This window comes from Oryctolagus cuniculus, chromosome 17 (genome assembly GCF_964237555.1).
Source record: "Oryctolagus cuniculus chromosome 17, mOryCun1.1, whole genome shotgun sequence".
NCBI lineage: Eukaryota > Metazoa > Chordata > Mammalia > Lagomorpha > Leporidae > Oryctolagus > Oryctolagus cuniculus.
In genome coordinates, this window is record NC_091448.1 from 9,264,921 (window position 1) to 9,283,542 (window position 18,622).

At 38.1% G+C, this 18,622-nt stretch overlaps 1 long non-coding RNA gene across 2 annotated transcripts; it reads right to left on the reverse strand.

Moving 5' to 3' along the window:
• Nucleotides 1-795: 795 nt before the first annotated feature.
• Nucleotides 796-17,909, reverse strand: LOC138846135 (uncharacterized). Of its 2 annotated transcripts, none has more exons than XR_011383515.1 (5): nt 17,723-17,909; nt 16,751-16,783; nt 9,800-9,949; nt 5,758-5,888; nt 796-1,187 (listed from the first exon to the last, which is right to left on the reverse strand). It is a non-coding gene; the product is annotated as an uncharacterized lncRNA (long non-coding RNA). The 2 variants fall into 2 exon arrangements; XR_011383516.1 differs by lacking the exon at nt 796-1,187 and adding an exon at nt 3,854-4,378.
• Between the last annotated feature and the right edge of the window lie 713 nt (nt 17,910-18,622).

Below are 18,622 nucleotides of genomic sequence, written 5' to 3' on the forward strand. Positions count from 1 at the left end.
CTTCTACTGCTTCCCTAGGCCATAGCAGAGAGCTGGATTGGAAGTGGAGCAACTGGGACTTGATTTGCTGCCCATATGGGGTGCCGGCACTGCAGGCGGCAGCTTTACCTGCTACGCCACAGCACTAGCTCCCCATCTGCTCTTGTCATCATCAAGACTCGCAAGTGCAAACACCTCTGCCTCTAACACTTTCTTCTGCTTCTCAGCATATGATACCCCGGAGGAAGAGGATACATGGAAGATCTCTGGGCTGTTGCTCAACAACATCTGATAGAACAGTTGTTCCCAAATTTATAGTGTATCACTCAAAGTGCTTTGTAAGCTGTAGACACAAGAGCCTAATTCAGTGATCCTTAGAAAATTTCAGGCCATAATAGTCTCAACAGGAATCAAAAAGTTGTTCTGATTTAGCATGATAGAAACCTTCTACTGTTGTTACAACATCTATATCTGCATGCTTTCCTGGTAACTGGGGCTCAATTAATGATCAAGAGCAAGGAGAAAGTGAGTACTCAAAAAAAGTTGGCCATAATGCTTTCCTCTGAGAGTATGGATCATGACTGACACAAACCAGTGTATTGGTTAGGGTAGGGGTCACTGCTTTATTAGCTAAACCATTGAAAGTTTCTTGAATTAACAAAATGAAAATTCACTTCTCATTCACATAGCTGCCAATTTATGAATGTCCCTTGATTCTTTATTATCCCCTACAGCCTCATGTATGATGTTTCCTTCTAAATTCCATATGTACACACTCCCAGGGAAAGGGGAGAGGGAATGGAGAGAGAGAGAGAGAGAGAGAGAGAGAGAATGGAATGTTGGGATACCCACTCCTTCACTACTTCTGCTTAGAAGAGACAGAGTAACTGTTGTGAACATCCTACTGGCAGGATCTAGTCACATGTCTTTATTTAGATTCAGGAGAGGCTTGGAAATGTAGCCCTGTCTACAAAGCTCCTTTTTAGTAACCATTCATGAAGGGGAGCCAACAGTTTTGGTAGCGGCTGGTCACCTTAGCCACGACTGGTCATGGTAATGTTATTCCCCTTAGCCAAAGATCAATTGATGGTGGTTATGTGGCTAAATCCCATCTGGTTGCATTTAACAAGGATGTCTTTGTTTTCCGTATTAAGAGGAGGGACTCCACTGATATGAGCCTGGGCCTCTTCTTTCTCTTTCTCTTCTCTCTGGAAGGAAGAAGCAATACTAGAGGCAGAGCTGTCATTTATTAACTGTGATAGAATGTAGATAAGCCAACATCCAGAGGATGGTTTAATAGAAAAAAAAATGAAAGAGCCTGGTTTTTGATTACGTCCCACTGCCACTTAGTCATGAATGTTTACTTCAAGACTTCTTGTTACTTAAACCACATAGTCCCAATTTCTTAAACACACTTTCATTGACTTTTCCTAGCCTGTGGTGGTCTAAAGAACTTGAGAAATATTGGTCTGAAGACTATCACCCCACTCTGACACCAAACACATAAGAGTATCATGTGGAAAATACTACGTGTCTCTTCTAATAAATACACAGAACCTGTACATGTGCAAAGCCTAATGACCTGATTGTCTTAAAGAGATTATCATGGTGAGGATTGTTATAAACATCAGTTCCTGTTGACATTCTTGATGAACCTGTTTTGTATGCTATCCTCCATTTTACTGATCTGCTTCAGGGAAACAATATATTGTCTGGGATATGCAAAGCTCATTGAAACATCATGAAGTACTTTGTTTCTTGCGGGGAGAAGGGAAGGGTTAGAATCAGGCACAAAATGTTAGTGGTCATGGGAAAATGTTTTCTCCAAAGAAAATACTTCCCGATGCTTCTGTCCATCCAGACAACTCTGCCTGGGATGAATGTTCTAAGGGAAAGGATGATGTGTACCTAGTGTGAACAGGTGTTCTATCTTCCTAGGCTAGACCTTATTCCACTTTCCCAGCTTTGACCTTGGCACCCTCTCTCATTCTCAGATTACATTGTCTCCCCTTCTATGTCCCTGGTAAATGCATTATGTACATCTTTAAAGAAACTGTATTCAAAGATTTCACACTTACATGCTGTTCAGCTCAGACAATTATTCCATCCCTTACTTCCAGTTCTAGACCCTCTAGGCCAGCACTTCCTATGTTACAGGCTTACAAATAAATAATTCTAAGAACATTTACTCTGGGGAAAACAGCTGACCATTCACACTCATGGGATACTCAAGATCAATTCCAGTGGCCAAGTGGATCAGCTTTTTAGTATATTTGAAATCCAACAAGGTCAATCCATGTACCACCCACATTAGAAGGGAAGCCCTGTCACATCTTGTGTCCTCCAGCATTCTCTCAATACTTTCAATTCATAATATTTCTCCTGAAAGCCTGATTCATAGTTGCAACTACCCCAGTCAGGGTGCTACTGCTAGGGTTACACAGATTTCAGATTACTCAGAGCACCATCTTGTACCATCCAAACATTTGTATGTAACTCAGTGGGTCTCCTGGTCTGGCTGAGAAGGGAGATCCAATAAAGTCAATCTATGCAAGGGTGTTATAATTGTACCCTTCCTTGCCAGAGTTAAATAACTGGCAGCAGTGTCTTTTGAAGAAGGGTTCACTCAAAAATACTTATTTCAGTTGCCTTGGGCAAGACTGGAAGTGTCTGGCACCATTTACATAAAGCTAAATATTAAAGAGGTGTCTTCTTTCTTATTCCTAGGGACAGTTTTGCAAGGAAACTTTCCCAGAAGGTCAGAATCCCACTTGTCTGTAATGGAGAAACTTTCCTACTTTGTGTTATTAGAGAAATCCCTGGGGTCTCACTTTCATCATCTATAGATTTGAGGATTGAACTGTGTGTGTGAAATTTGTGAGCAAAGATAGAGTAGACTCAGAGTTGAGCGAGTTTTGCCATTTTGTCAGATGCTATCTAACCCAAGGAAAGTCACTGAATTTTTTTAAACCTCAAATTCCTCTTTTATAAATCTTGGATAATCAAAATACTTGCCTTATATATGTGTAAAGATTGTAAGTCAATTGACCAAAATGGCTAAGTAATAGAACACAATCTTGAAAGAGGCGTTGACATTATCCAAGGTAACCCCTTTCTATCTCTCTTATATGAGTATTTACCATTAAGCTTGTCTCTAGGAGTAAAACCATATTTTTTTTAGAAATTCCTATTCTTTGTGGAAAAAAAAATGAAACTCCAAACTCCAAGCAAATGAATAAATAAAAACTCCCATGCAACTGGCATACTTATACATACCAATTTAGCCCTAACCACTGGTCTATAGCTATTAGGCAAAACAATAACTCTTTCATCCTTGTTTGACTCAGAATACATTCATTTTTAGCTGTTTTACATTTAACTGCTAGGAAACAAGTGTCATTTCCATAAATATTTCTGAAGCTAAAAATACTTGGGATCTACAGCATTGTGTACCATCACCGTATAACATATCATCCAAGCTAGGTGCTTTTAAGAGTACTAGAAGTAGTAGGAAAAATTAGTGTGGCATGTCTATAATTTAGGACTAGCCCAGGTAAACTGGAATTTATGGTTATCCTATGTTTAAGGGTAAGTATCAGAATAATATTCAGAAGTGAATTATAGAAACCCAACCGACAGTGGCTTAAACAAGACAGAATGTACTTTTGTTTATTTACTTTTCACAATTAAATAACACTCCTCTTAAGTGTTGGTATTCCTGTCTGACAATGTGGATTCCTAACAGTTAGGTGCCCGGGTTTCTTCCTGTTGCAAAATAGTTGCTTGTACTCCCATCATAGTGTTTATGTTGGAAATGATGCAGAAGATGTTGCTGTCTCCCATGAGTCATATTGCAGGCATTGTATGTGGCCCTTTTGCTTACATCCCCTTAGGCAAAACTAGTTACCATATTATATCTCGCTATAAGGAAGTGAGTCTCTGGCTATATATGCAGGGGATATGATATTGTAAATACTAGCATTTTTATGCCTTTGTGAGTTTTGGGCATGTGACTGGACCAGATATCTACTCAAAATTACACTCAAAAATTGTCAGCTACAAGGTTTTATTTCAGCTCTTTCATCATTTACTTTTCAATGTTTGTTCCAACATGTATTGTTACATGTTGATGCTCAGTACAGGGTAACTAGTATTAAAGCAAACAAAACAGTCCTTTTAGTTCACAAAACTTAAAATACTTGAGATGAAAGAAATTAACACAAGTGATACAATAAAGAAACATATGTACATACACATATAAACACACATTCAACATACACAAAAGAATGATGTGTCCTAAGAACCCAGGGATGAGACAGTACTGTGTGTCCTTCAAGTGAGGGTTTCTGCAAGTACTTGAACTTTGGGACTCGTAGCAAATGCTTTGGTTTGAAGAGTACTACGACAAGCAATGAAAACAGGAGCAAAAACATGAGTAAGGATGAGAAAGCAAAGCCCAATGGGAGAAAACAATGGACTCAGAGCACAGAACACTGCTAAGGAGAAGAGGAGATGAGGGGAAAACGACTATGTGGAGACAACAGGCTCCGGTTCTCCCACAAGTACCTATTGGCAGGGCTTTTGCATATATCTACATATATTGTGCAACCATTTGTGCACATTCTGGGAACTCAGATGATGAAAAATAATGTACCCGACATCTAAGTGCACGAGAAGATCCCTAATGTTTTTAACCACCTTAGTTTTGTACTCATTATTATGCACACATTCTTCAAGTGAAACACTTACATATCCTATTTTGGGAAATGTAAATATCTTCAAAGAAGTGCTTTGAGGTGAACAAAAAGGTTGGAGGGGTTTCTGAGATCAAGCCCAGGTTCTTTACTGCCTTTGCCAGGCAATTTGTCAAATCAAATATGTTGTGCAAAGGGCTTTTCAAGATATGGTTAGAGTGACTGGTTTTGTAGAAGAAGCAAACAGGAATAACTCCCACATTTAAGGACAGGAATAGTTGGTTCAATTTTCAGTCCTCTTCAAGCTCATTCTGCCAAAATCAGGAGGCTCCAAGAAATAGACGTTCCAAGAAATACAAAAAGAAATGTCTTTCTTCTTACTTCTTTACATTTGAATTGCAATTTCACGATTTACTTGCTAAGTAATTGAAATGCTATGCCCATGTGTGTATAGATCTGGCTTGATGATTTTATTCTTTAAAATATCAGAAATGGGATAATGAAATTCAACGGAATTCAAATACAAACTTAGATGTCATGCTCATGTCCTTTATGAATATTTCTTTTTTTTTTTTTTTTTTTTTTTTTTTTTTTTTTTTTTTTTTTTTTGACAGGCAGAGTGGACAGTGAGAGAGAGAGAGACAGAGAGAGAAAGGTCTTCCTTTGCCGCTGGTTCACCCTCCAATGGCCGCCGCTGCAGCCGGCGCACCGCGCTGATCCTGGCAGGAGCCAGGAGCCAGGTGCTTTTCCTGGTCTCCCCTGGGGTGCAGGGCCCAAGCACCTGGGCCATCCTCCACTGCACTCCCTGGCCATAGCAGAGAGCTGGCCTGGAAGAGGGGCAACCGGGACAGAATCCGGCGCCCCAACCGGGACTAGAACCCGGTGTGCCGGCGCCGCAAGGTGGAGGATTAGCCTATTGAGCCACGGCGCCGGCTCTTATGAATATTTCTTTATCTATCTCTTTGATTTCCATCAATGGTGGTCAAGTTCTTTCCTCAAGTGATCATATACTTTCCCAGGAAAGACCCCCCCCCCCGCCCGCCCCAGTGTTTTGCCACCCAGAAAAACAAAAGTGGAATATCACCTTTAAGAAATTTCAATTGAGAAATTTTGTCTCTGCTGAAGGTCAAATGGATGTTGAGTGGTCCTTTGACACATTGCATTGTAGCTGCCATTTTGATTGGCTTGAATTATGACCCATAGCCTCTCCTTTTCCTGAAAAAATGACAATTTTATGAAAACTATTATAATAAATTTAATTCTTTTTTTTTTCATTTTCGATTCTCTTTATATACAGAAGATCAGTTTAGCAGACATTAAGTAAAGATTTCAACAGTTTGCTCCCGCACAGAAACATAAAGTGAAAAATACTGTTTGAGTACTAGTTATAGCATTAAATCTCAATGTACAGCACACTAAGGACAGAGATCCTACATGAGGAGTAAGTGCACAGTGACTCCTGTTGTTGACTTAACAAATTGACACTCTTGTTTATGGCATCAGTAATCAACCTAGGCTCTTGTCATGAGCTGCCAAGGCTATGGAAGCCCCCTGGGTTCACTGACTCTGATCATTTTTAGACAAGGCCATGGTCAAAGTGGAAGTTCTCCCTTCAGAGAAAGGTACCTCCTTCTTTGATGACCCATTCTTTCCACTGTGATCTCACTCGTGGAGATCTTTCATTTAGGTTTTTTTTTTTTTTTTTTTTTTTTTTTTCCCCCCCCCAGAGTGTCTTGGCTTTCCATGCCTGAAATACTCTCATGGGCATTTCAGCCGGATCCGCATGCCTTAAGGGCTGATTCTGAGGCCAGAGTGCTGTTTAGGACATCTGCCATTCTATGGGTCTGCTGTGTATCTCACTTCCCATGTTGGATCATTCTCTCCCTTTTTGATTCTATCAGCTAGTATTTGCAGACACTATTCTTGTTTATGTGATCCCTTTGGTTCTTAGTCCTATCATTACGATCAATTGTGAACAGAAATTGATCACTGGGACTAGTGAGATGGCATTGGTACATGCCACCTCGATGGGATTGAATTCGAATCCCCTGGTATGTTTCTAACTCTACTGCTTGAGGTAAGTCAGCTTGAGCATGTCCCGAATTGCACATCTCTTCCCTCTCTTATATTTAACAGCGATCACTTTTCAGTTAAGTTTCAGCACTTAAGAAGAATTGTGTATTGATTACAGTATTCAACCAAAAGTATTAAGTAGAACAAAAAAAAATACTAATAGGGATAGCATATTAAGTTGCTCATCAACAGTCAGGGTGAGGGCTGATCAAGTCACCATTTCTCATAGTGTTCATTTCACTTAAACAGGTTTCCTTTTTGGTGCTCAGTTAGTTGTCACCTATCAAGGAGAACAAGTGGTATTTGTCCCTTTGGGATTGGCTTATTTCACTCAACATAATGTTTTCCAAATTCCTAACAGGGATCATTTTCAGTTAAAATTTAAACACCTAAGAATAATTGTGTGTTAATTACAGAGTTCAACCGATGGTACTAGAACAAAAAAAAAAATACTAAAATGGATAAAGTATTACATTGTACATCAACCGTCAGGACAAGAGCTGATCAAGTCACTGTTTCTCACAGTGTTCATTTCACTTCAACAAGTTTCCCCTTTGGTGCTCAGTTAGTTGTCGCCAATCAGGGAGGATAAATTTAATTCTTACTTACTTTGAACATTTACTTATTGTTCAATAGGAAATCATACCAATTTGCTTCTAAATGTAAAGTATAGAACAAGTATGTTACCCTTTAATAAAACATTATTTCATTTATTTTTCAGAGGAAATATTTTGCAATAAATGTCCTTAATGAAGAAGGATGTGTGGAAAAAATACTATATGGATAAATCCAGTAAGCTTGTTGATTATTTTTTATATAGTAGGTCAAGATAGTTCACGTCTTCCTATTGAATTGTAACCTAAACCAGTAGTACTGTTTTTCTGTTTCAGAAATGGAGAATATGTAAGAAAATATATTTGTATTTTTTTGCAAGAAGCATTTTGAGGTCTTTATTTTAAATGATCAAAATGAAATGAAAATGATGAATACTTGCCTGCTTTCAGCACAATATTTATAAAATGCTGAGATTTAATGACTTTCCTTGAAAAAGGTTGGCTAATTTCTCACACTGCCAAATTACATGGTAGAGCTCCCTGAGAAGTAAATTTATTGGCCTTGAGAATTAGTTAGGATTACCTACCCTCATATGAGCCAGCTTCCATATTACACTCCAGGGTAATTGGTTCATGCATTATACATCTGATATTTTCAATAAATTTTTGAGGTGTTTGCATTTTGGGTTGAAGAATTGATAGTAAAATCTTGCAGAGAAAGGGAAATATAAGCAGGGGAGAATATAAGAGCAATAGGCTGTGTCTTGGGTCTAAATCAGCATCTTTCGCTCTCTGAGAAGTTAGAATTGTGATGGAGTGCAGCTACCAGGGAGATGGCTAACCAGAATCTTAAGGATCATAGCTAAACATCTACATCAACCACCTCTATGCCGCAACAATGAATGCATCAACCTATCTGAAGCACTACAGCTCTGGCTTCCCTTTGGCTCTGTCTTCATGTCCTACTGACTTCACTTAGTTTTAGGGAACAAGGTGACTTGATTGACCTTGGGTGTTCAGAAAATGAAAGCTCTTACAAATAAAGGAGTGTAAGAAGCTTCTTGGTTTGACATTAACAGATGACATTGGCAGACAAGTCCTCAAAATAGAAATCCTAGGCTAAAATGGCTTCTTAACTTAATATTTTTTTCTTCGGTATAACTCCTACAATGTCTCCTCACAATGGCAATTTGCCAAGTCAACAACTATATTTGTCATCCAACTGTACTTCAAGTTACTTCCCTTAACTTGTTCTGTCAACCCAATATATAAGCTCATTTTCCCCCAATTCTTTGTCACTACACAGGAAACTAGCATAGTTTCTTATAACTATACTTGCAGGATATTAAGAATTACTTTTAATTAGCACAGCATTTCAGACTATGAGTGATGCATGCAAGAGATTGTTTGATTCATTGAATTCATTATGGTCAAAGAAATCTGGGATTAGGCTGGTAAACATGACTCACCGAGGATTCTGTTTTTATTTTTCTGTAACTTAGAATGTACTAATATGCTGAGGCATTTTAAGGATTTTGATTCTTTTGCCAATATTTACTTGAGATACAGCTAGAAACTACAAGTTGATTCTGAAGCCAGAAAGAGTTGAACAAGAACATTTATTGAAATAAATACATTGGCTGCAACTCAACTCACAAGAGGCAAATAAAAATAAGTGAAAATAAACTCTTAGAAATGTGTGATATGTACCTCACAAATACAGTTGTAATTTTTCTTAAGTCAAATACGAAATATTCTATAGCTGAAGATTACAAATAAAGTCAACATACTTTTCCTTGGGCTGAATATTATGCACACTGAAAATAACTGTATTCTTGAAAGAAATGATGGTTCACGCCACCTTCGCATAGGAAGAACCAGGAAATACCTTTCTAATCATGAGATGTTCTCTTAAAAGTGATGAGGCCGGAATTATTTTAATATATCCTGAAAAATATTAAAAGCTCTTCTTTCACTTGTTGAATTATTCTCATGGCTTACATTTCTTCAGTGTAGTGCTGGTTTAACAGAAGACCCCAAAAGCGAACCTGTGTGACATCACCAGGGAAATCTGCATTTATTGAAAGAAATGAAAGGTGCCCTAAGGAAGGAGGGAGAGGTCAAGAGTGGTTGGCTAAGATGGGCCTCATGCCGTCAGGAAAAACCGACTGCTAAGATTTTTTGATTTCTGAAATGAGCAGTTTTGGAAGAAATGATCAGTACAGCTTCCACCTTAGTCAGATCTTTAAAGGTAGTTATTTTGATTAATACTCAGGAATGGGACCTTCTTCTAAGTTATTCAGAGTTGAGGAAAATCAGAGTGCTTGACAGACTTGGGGATGTCATCTTATACAACTTGGGAACAGATTTCAGTGGCCAAAGAAAGGGCTTTGGGTTTGATTATTGACACTTGAGTGACATGAGGTTTTCACAACCAAACAATCTTGAATTTTCTTGCAAACCATTTATCACTGTTTCTGTCTTGCCCTTGCTTCTCACCTCGTGTGTTTTGTGGTCACCCCACTCAGGGCCATCACCTCCCACTCACACTGAATGACAATACTTCAGCAGCAGTAGTACCAAAGGATTCCTTAGACAGTTCTAGGTCAGGAATCTAAGGAGAATTATGAATTGCTTGAAATCCAGAAGCTGCAGAGGGAGAAAGAAAATGAATATCCTGAAGCAACCCAACATCCACACCAATTCATTTAATTTAAATACAAAGAGGTACAATTCCAGGTGTCCTGTTGGTGAGTAAATAATAAATAGAATAATAACAATGAAAAAATTTTTAATCTGAATTTCAGTTGTCACCTTGAATATCCATGGTTTAGATGATGCACATTACCACAGAGTAATGAAAGTAATAATTGGCTTAATTCTTGAATTCATTCAGAGAGAAATGCAAATTTAAAAAACCACATAAATAAACTAAAAAAGACTATAAATAGGCTTAGTTACTTCCCAATGTAGGCTAAGACATAATTGAAGAGGATTCTCTAATATAAATGAAATGTATAAATAATTATATTAATAAATAATCATAAGTGTTAGTGTATATAAGTTCTAGTATTTGTAAATATTAAATAAGGACTGACTCTGTACTCAATGTTGTTGTTCTAAGGAAAAACAGGCTAGATTTGACCAGTCCTGTTCTGAAGCTTCTAATTTGGTCAGAGAGACAGAAAGCATGAAAACAAATATACAAACCAGGGCATTGCTAATTTTATTAAGCCCTATGAAGGAAATATGTAGAGAAAGTAGCAAGGTTCAGCCCCAGGAAAATTCAGAAGTTTGAAATGTCTCAATAATTTGTATTTATTGGCAGAACAATTGGATAGAAACAGAGACAATTTGCCTGTATTATGTCAAGAATCTAAAAATAAACAGGTATGAAAAAGTTGATTGAACATCTAGCTTTCTTCTAGCAGATATGTGTCCTCTCATTTAATTCTCTATAACTAAATATATTTCTGCACTCATTTCACAAATGAGTAAGAAACTCAAGATTAGCTAATATGTAGAAGTAGTGGCAGAGCTGAAATTGGAATTTAGTCTTTTTGATATCAGAGTTCATCTTAGCAATTTACATCCTTCTTCCCTTTGAAAAAGAAAAGAAAGCAAACAGGGCCGGCGCCGTGGCTCACTAGGCTAATCCTCCACCTTGCGGCGCCGGCACACCGGGTTCTAGTCCCGGTCGGGGCGCCGGATTCTGTCCCGGTTGCCCCTCTTCCAGGCCAGCTCTCTGCTGTGGCCAGGGAGTGCAGTGGAGGATGGCCCAGGTGCTTGGGCCCTGCACCCCATGGGAGACCAGGATAAGTACCTGGCTCCTGCCATCGGATCAGCACGGTGCGCCGGCTGCAGCGGCGGCCATTGGAGGGTGAACCAACGGTAAAGGAAGACCTTTCTCTCTTTGTCTCTCTCTCTCACTGTCCACTCTGCCTGTCAAAAAAAAAAAAAAAAAAAAAAAGCAAACATATTCATTAGTTATTCTTATTTTTGATCTACAAAAATGATGATGTCTTGGATTTTTAAGCACAGAATATATTTATGCATACATATATGAACTAACTGCTCACTTTCTGACAGAATAAAAACTTAGTTGAAGGAAATACTCAACAGATTAGAGAATAAGTTTCCAACTTGTAGACCACAATGGTTCGTCCTACATGGGTGCTCTTTTAAAACACAAGTGATAAAATTTCTATTTTCAGACAAGTTCCAGGGAGACAGTTTTGAGATGACTCCTAGTGGCTTACATTAAGATTCAGTTTTTAAAACAATTCTTTCTTTACTGAGGTGGAAAGTAATAAATATAGTCCCAGAGGCTTCCTTCCTTCCATTTTGTGTGTGTGTGTGTGTGTGTGCTTAATGGATCACATTTTAATTGAATTGTTTAAATCCCCAAAGCAGACTAAACCAAATGATTCTTTTTCTTAAACAAACTATTTTAGAGGAACATATTACAAATTAGAATTAACTAAAGATTATAATAGCAGTTTCTCATTCAAGCTGATATTGGCACTTATTTATTTCTTAATTCCCCTAGATAAATAGAACTCTCCTATGCCTGAGTTTTAATGAAATAAGAACTTGGCTAAACCCATAATCTTGCCTCTAAATAATTCATGAGGTTGACATATGTTAATTATTCTCAAGAAAAGCAATGAAAAAGTATGAAAGGCAGTAGGCATATCAAACACCATAGATCTTACAGAAGCCTTCATCAGCTACATTACCTTCAAAGTCTCCAAATAGGAGAGTACTTCAAAAAGTTTGTGAAAAAAATATAATGAAAAGATAAGTATCTTGGTAAAAAGCATTTTGGAATCCATGTGTAGTTTTCCCATAATATATATTTACATGAACTTTTTGAAAACTCCTTGTATATTGATTTTATCAAACCTCTCAAATATATCTCCTTTCCTTTGAAGGTATGATTCTTCATGTGAGTTAATTCCATATGTGGCCTCAGAATGTGAAAATGTCAAGAATAACTTCTCTTCTACATCCACTAATGCAAGAATAATGCATATATTACTTTATATATACCTCACTATGAGAAAGAGAACGAGAAAAGAAAATTTCTTCGAATGGCAAGTTTTATTTCTACTATTTTATTTTGAAACAGTTGAAGCTCAGAACATCTCAAAAGTTAGTGGGGCCAGAGCTGTGGCATAGCAGGTAAAGCCATCGCCTACCGTGCCAGCATTCCCTATGGGTGCTAGTTCAAGTCTGGGCTGCTGGCACTGGTTCTAGTCCTGGCTGCTCCACTTCTGATCCGGCTGTCTGCTATCATCTGGGAAAGCAGTAGAATGTGGCCCAAGTCTTTGGGCGCCTATACCCATGTGGGAGACCTGGAAGAAGCTTCTGGCTCCTGGTTTCAAATGGGTGCAGCTCCAGCCATTGCAGCCATCTGGAGAGTGAACCAAAAGATGGAAGACCTTTCTCTCTCTGCTTCTGCCTTTCTGTAGTTCTGCCTTTCAAATAAATAAATAAATCTTTTAAAAAAGATGATTTCCCCAAAATTATGCTGCGGAAGAGTGACACAGTCTGGGGACAGCACTGTGGCATAGTATGTTAGGCCTCCATCTGCTGGATGCTGGTTTGTGACCCGGCTGCTCCTCTTCTGATTCACTCTCTGCTATTGCCTGGGAAAGCAGTGGAAGACAGCCTAAGTCCTTGGGCCCCTATACCCATATGGGAGACCTGGACGAAGCTCCTGGCTCCTGGTTTCAGACTGGCCAAGCTCCAGCCATGTGGCCATTTGGGAAGTGAACTATCAGAGGGAAGATGTCTCTTTGGCACTCCCTCTCTGTGTCTGTGACTTTGCGTATCAAATAAATAAAATAAAATAAATCTTAAAAAAAAAGAGTGATACAATCAAAATTTGAAGCTACATATCCCTGGTTCCAAAATCTGTCATTTTTTAATTGCCTCATAAACTTTTATGTTTGTGAAATATCTAGCAATGTTTCCCATGGATATTTGTGAAGATAATTGAAGTAGTTATAAAATGTCTAACTTCATGCTAGAAAGCAGTAGACATCAAATAATGGTATACCAAGGTTGGTATCTAGAAGTGGGAAATTCTATATGCAGTGATTTCTTAAAAATGTAGAATTGGCTTTGGAAATGGGTAAGGGACTGGGACTAGAATAATGCAAGGTGTGGTAGGAAAAATAATGTGTAATCTGAGATAATTCCTAGATCATTAGAAACGGACTCTTCATAAAAATATGAGCAGTAAAAGCAGTGATGGTGAAAGCACAGAAAGGCGTGAGCGTTTAGTGGAAAATAACTGAGTGTAAACAGAATATTGGCAGAAAGATGACTTTGAAAGCATCGCTGATGATAGCTCAGAAGGGGATGGAGACCGGGCAGCTGGGCGCCAGAGGAAAGGCAAACCTTGTCGCATAAAGGCAGAAAGTGTAGCTACATTTTGTCCCAAGGTTAACTGGAAGGTAATACTTCTAGGTGATGAATTTGAAAATTTACCTGAAGAGATTTACAAGCAGAGTAGCAAGAGGAAGCCAGTTTCTCTTTGCTACTTACATTGAACCAGGAAAATTGAGGAAATTGCTGTGCAGTCAAATAAATAAATAAATAATAAAATAAAATGGAACCAGGACTGTATGATTTGAGAAATTTTCATCCTATCCAGATTTCAAAATACACTATAATTAGGAGATTCCTTGTCAGGAAAGTGTGCTCTGTAGAGAAAGCCCCGGGTGTAGCTGCACAGCACTTTGCTAGTGCCTCACAAGAATCAGGTAGGAGTGTTCAACTTGAAGAGGACTCTCGGAAGACATTCAGTAGACAAATGCCATCAAATATCTTAGCAGAATCCAGGAATAAAGATACGATTACCCCAGAAACATTTGTGAAAAGATATCTTATCAACTGTAGCAAATCTCTCAGACATAAATAGAAAATTCATGAGGTTTTTGACCATGTAATGCCGACAGAAACAATGCAGCATGAGTTGAATGGAACATAGCGAAAATGAAATAAAGGCAGGCCTTAGGACTTTCAAAATTCTACAGGCAGTAGAAAATCTATGTACCCTCCAGGGAAAGGAAGAATGAACGTGAAGCCAGCCTGTGAGCCTAGAAGGCAAACAGCCAAACCACTGAGGAATATTTCCAGTCTTGGATACCAATGGAGTTTCCACGAGCCAGTTTTCAATGTTGCCTGGGGTTTGGGATCTTGTCTTTTTTTCACTTCCATTTTATCTCTTCGGATTCAGGAATGACTGTAAGTGTTCTCTTACGCCTGCTCCACCACTGTATTTGGTGGGAAGTAACTTGATTCACAAGTCCACAGGATGAGAAGAATATCCCCCATAGTGGCTTATGTGCACATCCTCATCCTTACCTAGCTAAAATGATTCAGATAATGAAATCTAGAACTTTTGAGTTGTTCAGACACAGATAATATTTTGGATTTGAGTTGGCATTGTAGTGTATTGAGACTCTTGTAGACCTTAGGATGGAGTGGATATATTTTGTGTCTGGAAGAGACTTGAATCTTTTGGGGCCAAATTGCTACTATGCAGCAGGCTGAATAATGATCCTCAAAAATACCAAATCCTAATCCTTGGAAACTATGATTATATTGCTTTACATGGTAAAGGGGAAATTATCCTGATTAATCCAAGTGGTCCAACTTAATCATGAGTTCTTATAAAAGGTAGGGATTAGTTCAAAATAAAAGGAGGATATGTGATGAGAGAAGCCGAGGATGGAGTGATGTGCTTCAGAAATGGAGAAAGGAACCAAAACCCAAAGAATGCATGTGACCTCCAGTTGTGGGAAGAGGTAAGGAAACAGCTTCTCCACTGGAACCTCCAGCAGACACGCACCCCTGCAGATACTTGATTCAGCCCCTAAGACCCTGTTAGTGCTTCTCTGCTCCAGCATTGGAAGATAATAAAATTGCATTGTTTTAAACTATTAAAATTGTGTTAATTTATTGCAGTAATACTTAAAAACTAACACAATGTAATAATAATTTATCATCCTTTTTAGTGTATACACTTAGCTGCTGGGATGGGTATTTTTTCTTTATATTTTTCTTTCTTTTTTAAAATTAAAGAAAAATTTAAGACACACAAAGTCTGTATATTTATGGGGCATCATGTGATGTTTCAATACATGAAAACCTAGTATAATGCCATATCAGTATAAATATCTATCTCCTCAAACATTTAAAACCTTTTTATACATTTGTTTATTTGTCTAATATACATTCTTCTTATTATTATTTCCTTAAACAGAAAATACTAAACACAAGGGGACATTTCACCATCATGATTATTGCTTCATAGATTGTGCTACGGTGAAGTAAAATGCATACTAAATAGACTGCAAATGGAGTGTTTTATTTAAAAGACATTCTCATTTATATTATTTCTAACATATTTAAAAGAAATAGCCATTTGTTTCAAAGTCAGAGTTAGAGAGAGAGAGGGAGAGAGAGAGAGATGTTCCAATTGCTAGTTAACTCCCCAGATGGCTGCAACTACCAGGACTGGACCAGGACTGGGTCGGGTCAAAGCCAGGAACCAGGAATTCCTTCCAGATATCCCATGTGGGTAGCATAGGCCCAAGAACTTGGGGAATCTTCTGCTGTGGTTCCCCAGGTCATTAGAAAGAGCTAGATCAGAAGTGGAGCAGCTGGTTCATGAACCAGCATCCATATCAGGTGCTAGCATTACAGGTGGAGGCTTTACCTGCTATGCCACAGAGCTGGCCCTAATTATATCTAACTTTTTAATAAAAGCATTTCTTTTCTGTATCTCCTTTTAGCTTTGTAACTTAGAACTTAAATATGCAAGTATTTGAGTAACTACAACAGCAGAATTGACAAATCATTTTGCTAAAAAGCAAATTGGAAATTAATATTTATTAGAGTTTTAGACAAAAATAACACATGCAAAGAAACAGAAATTTATGCTTTTTTGTTAGAACTTTTTTTAGTCTGTATTTGGGGGCTATATGCTTTAATAATTCAAGAATTTTTCTGAAAACTTTTTGCTTGTGTCTTCCTTCTCCTAGATATTTTTAGCACAAGTCCTCTAAATAACTAAATTTTATATTTAAGCATCATATAAACTTATTGTGTTTTGTATATGCATATTATACATATAAATATAAATTTTAAAGACAAATATAAATGTTGAAATGACTTCTTTCTTATTTTCTTCTCACATTCCTATAGGTCACTTCATACACCTGCAGAAACGAATGCAGCTAAATCGGAGGACCCTGTTTATAGAGCTTGAAGGAGAGACAAGCAGAACATCCCATTCTGTCAGCCTCTCTGTACCAAATATGGGGATGACAAATCAGAGGGGATTTCTGTGTAATTCATCCACATAAAGCACGTAGAATACTTATTACTGCTTCTGAAATTACAAATAATAGTTTTGGTTATTATTGTACTTACTTATTGCTTGTGTTTCTTCTGGGCTTCAGCCTCCTGTAGGGGAGAAAGTGACTTCTGGGTAGGTTAAAGGTCATCATTCTTAGGTAAGGCATTTATTTTTCACTTTGGGCAATCTTTCCCCACCTACAATATTTCTCTCTCCATGATCTTGGTATCATTGTGCTTTCTGCCTTTCACCAGCATTTGCAATTTTACTGTGAGTTTGCATTTTTATACATATGTTAATGTAGCCTTTGTATGTTTTTCCATGAAACATTTCTGAAGGATAGAAAAATATTTGCTGTTGTGTATACCCCCAGTCCCATTGCTAACATAAGCTATAAAAGCAAAGGCTTCCTCAGTCAAATATTATTAAAAGGAGAGTTCTGTTGGCTTAGTGCGAGGTACAGCTTCTTTTATGCAAGAAGCAAGGCTTTATGGGGGACAAATGTAGTTTTGTGATTTCTTTCCTGTTTTCCATGCCTTCTAGGTTCTTCTCAGCAAATATGATCAATAAATCCCTTATTATTTATAAAGGTCATAACCCTCTACTTTTTATAAGCCAGCATTTCTGTAATTGTTTGCAACTAAGTGTTTTCCTTTTGGGGATGAAGTCCCATAAGTCTACTTAATGGCAGCCGAGCAATTCAGTGTTAAGGGAGAACATGGTTTCTTATACTTACTTGAGTCTAAGAGTTTTGGTTCTCTGTGTTTGGAACTATTATTTCGTCATTTACCCCCTACCCCTCATGAGCATAAACCCACTTAGAGCAGTCAGGTGTAAAATTAGAAGGGACAGACGTAATAAAAGCATGGAAAATATGAGATAACATTTCTAAAAATACTTCTTGTCACAGAAGTAGACCGTTTTGAAACCAATAAGAGGCCATTAAGTCCTCTCCACATTGAATTTCTCAATTATTGTTCATGGGCACAGCCGTTTGTAGCAGACTGGGACCTCACATTTCTCAATAACCCTCCTGTGTCACTCACCTGGGATCTTAGAACGTTGCTCAACACGAGATGCGAAGTTTCTTTTTATATCCAAAATAAGAACAAGTTCCCACTACATTTCCTTCTTTGCTTACTTCTTACCGCTGCTATTCACTTCTGCCCCATGCCTTTGGGTGAGTTGTGAAATTTGTAAAACATTCTTTAGGCTTCTCTTGTTTTCAGCGCCCTTCTACAGCAGGGTGATAAGATGTCTTTTAGAAAAACAATGGAACCCTTTCTCTGTATCTCTGGACAATTAGAACTACCAGGAGAGATTTGTAAGAAAAAGCATTCAGATCATAAAGGAAAAAAAAATCTGTTTAATAACAGCCTTGTCCAAAAATAAGGAGGGTGACTTGGGGAACACAAAACACAAAGTTTCCAGGTAGCCAATTCAAAGACAGCTTATACAGCACACATGAGTCAGAATTCACAGTTTACACACACACACACACACACACACACCCCTATAATGGATTGCATTCATTACAAAAATAATGCACTCCTATCATAATACGTAAAATACATTAGAGGCATAGGAAAAAAAATTTCCCTTTTCCTATCCCTTGAAAATATAACTGGCATACTGTTTATCATTCCATTTTTTTCTGTGCTCATGTGAATATATCTGATTACAGCAGCTGGAGCAGTCATTGTGAAGCATGCTTCATGAGTTCTGTGCTTAAAACTTTCCAGTGACTCCAGCTTCCTGCAGAGTGGAAGGTAAAGTCCAGGGAGGAAGTGGCCTCCTACTACAGCTAGCTTCATTTCCTGCATCTGATCCTCACTTCCCCTGCATCAACCACACTGTTCCTCAGGTCTTCCTCCAACACACAAGCCCCCTCCAGAGCGAGGTCTCCTGAAAAATGTTTGCTCTTTTTGCTTGCATTGCTCTTTTCT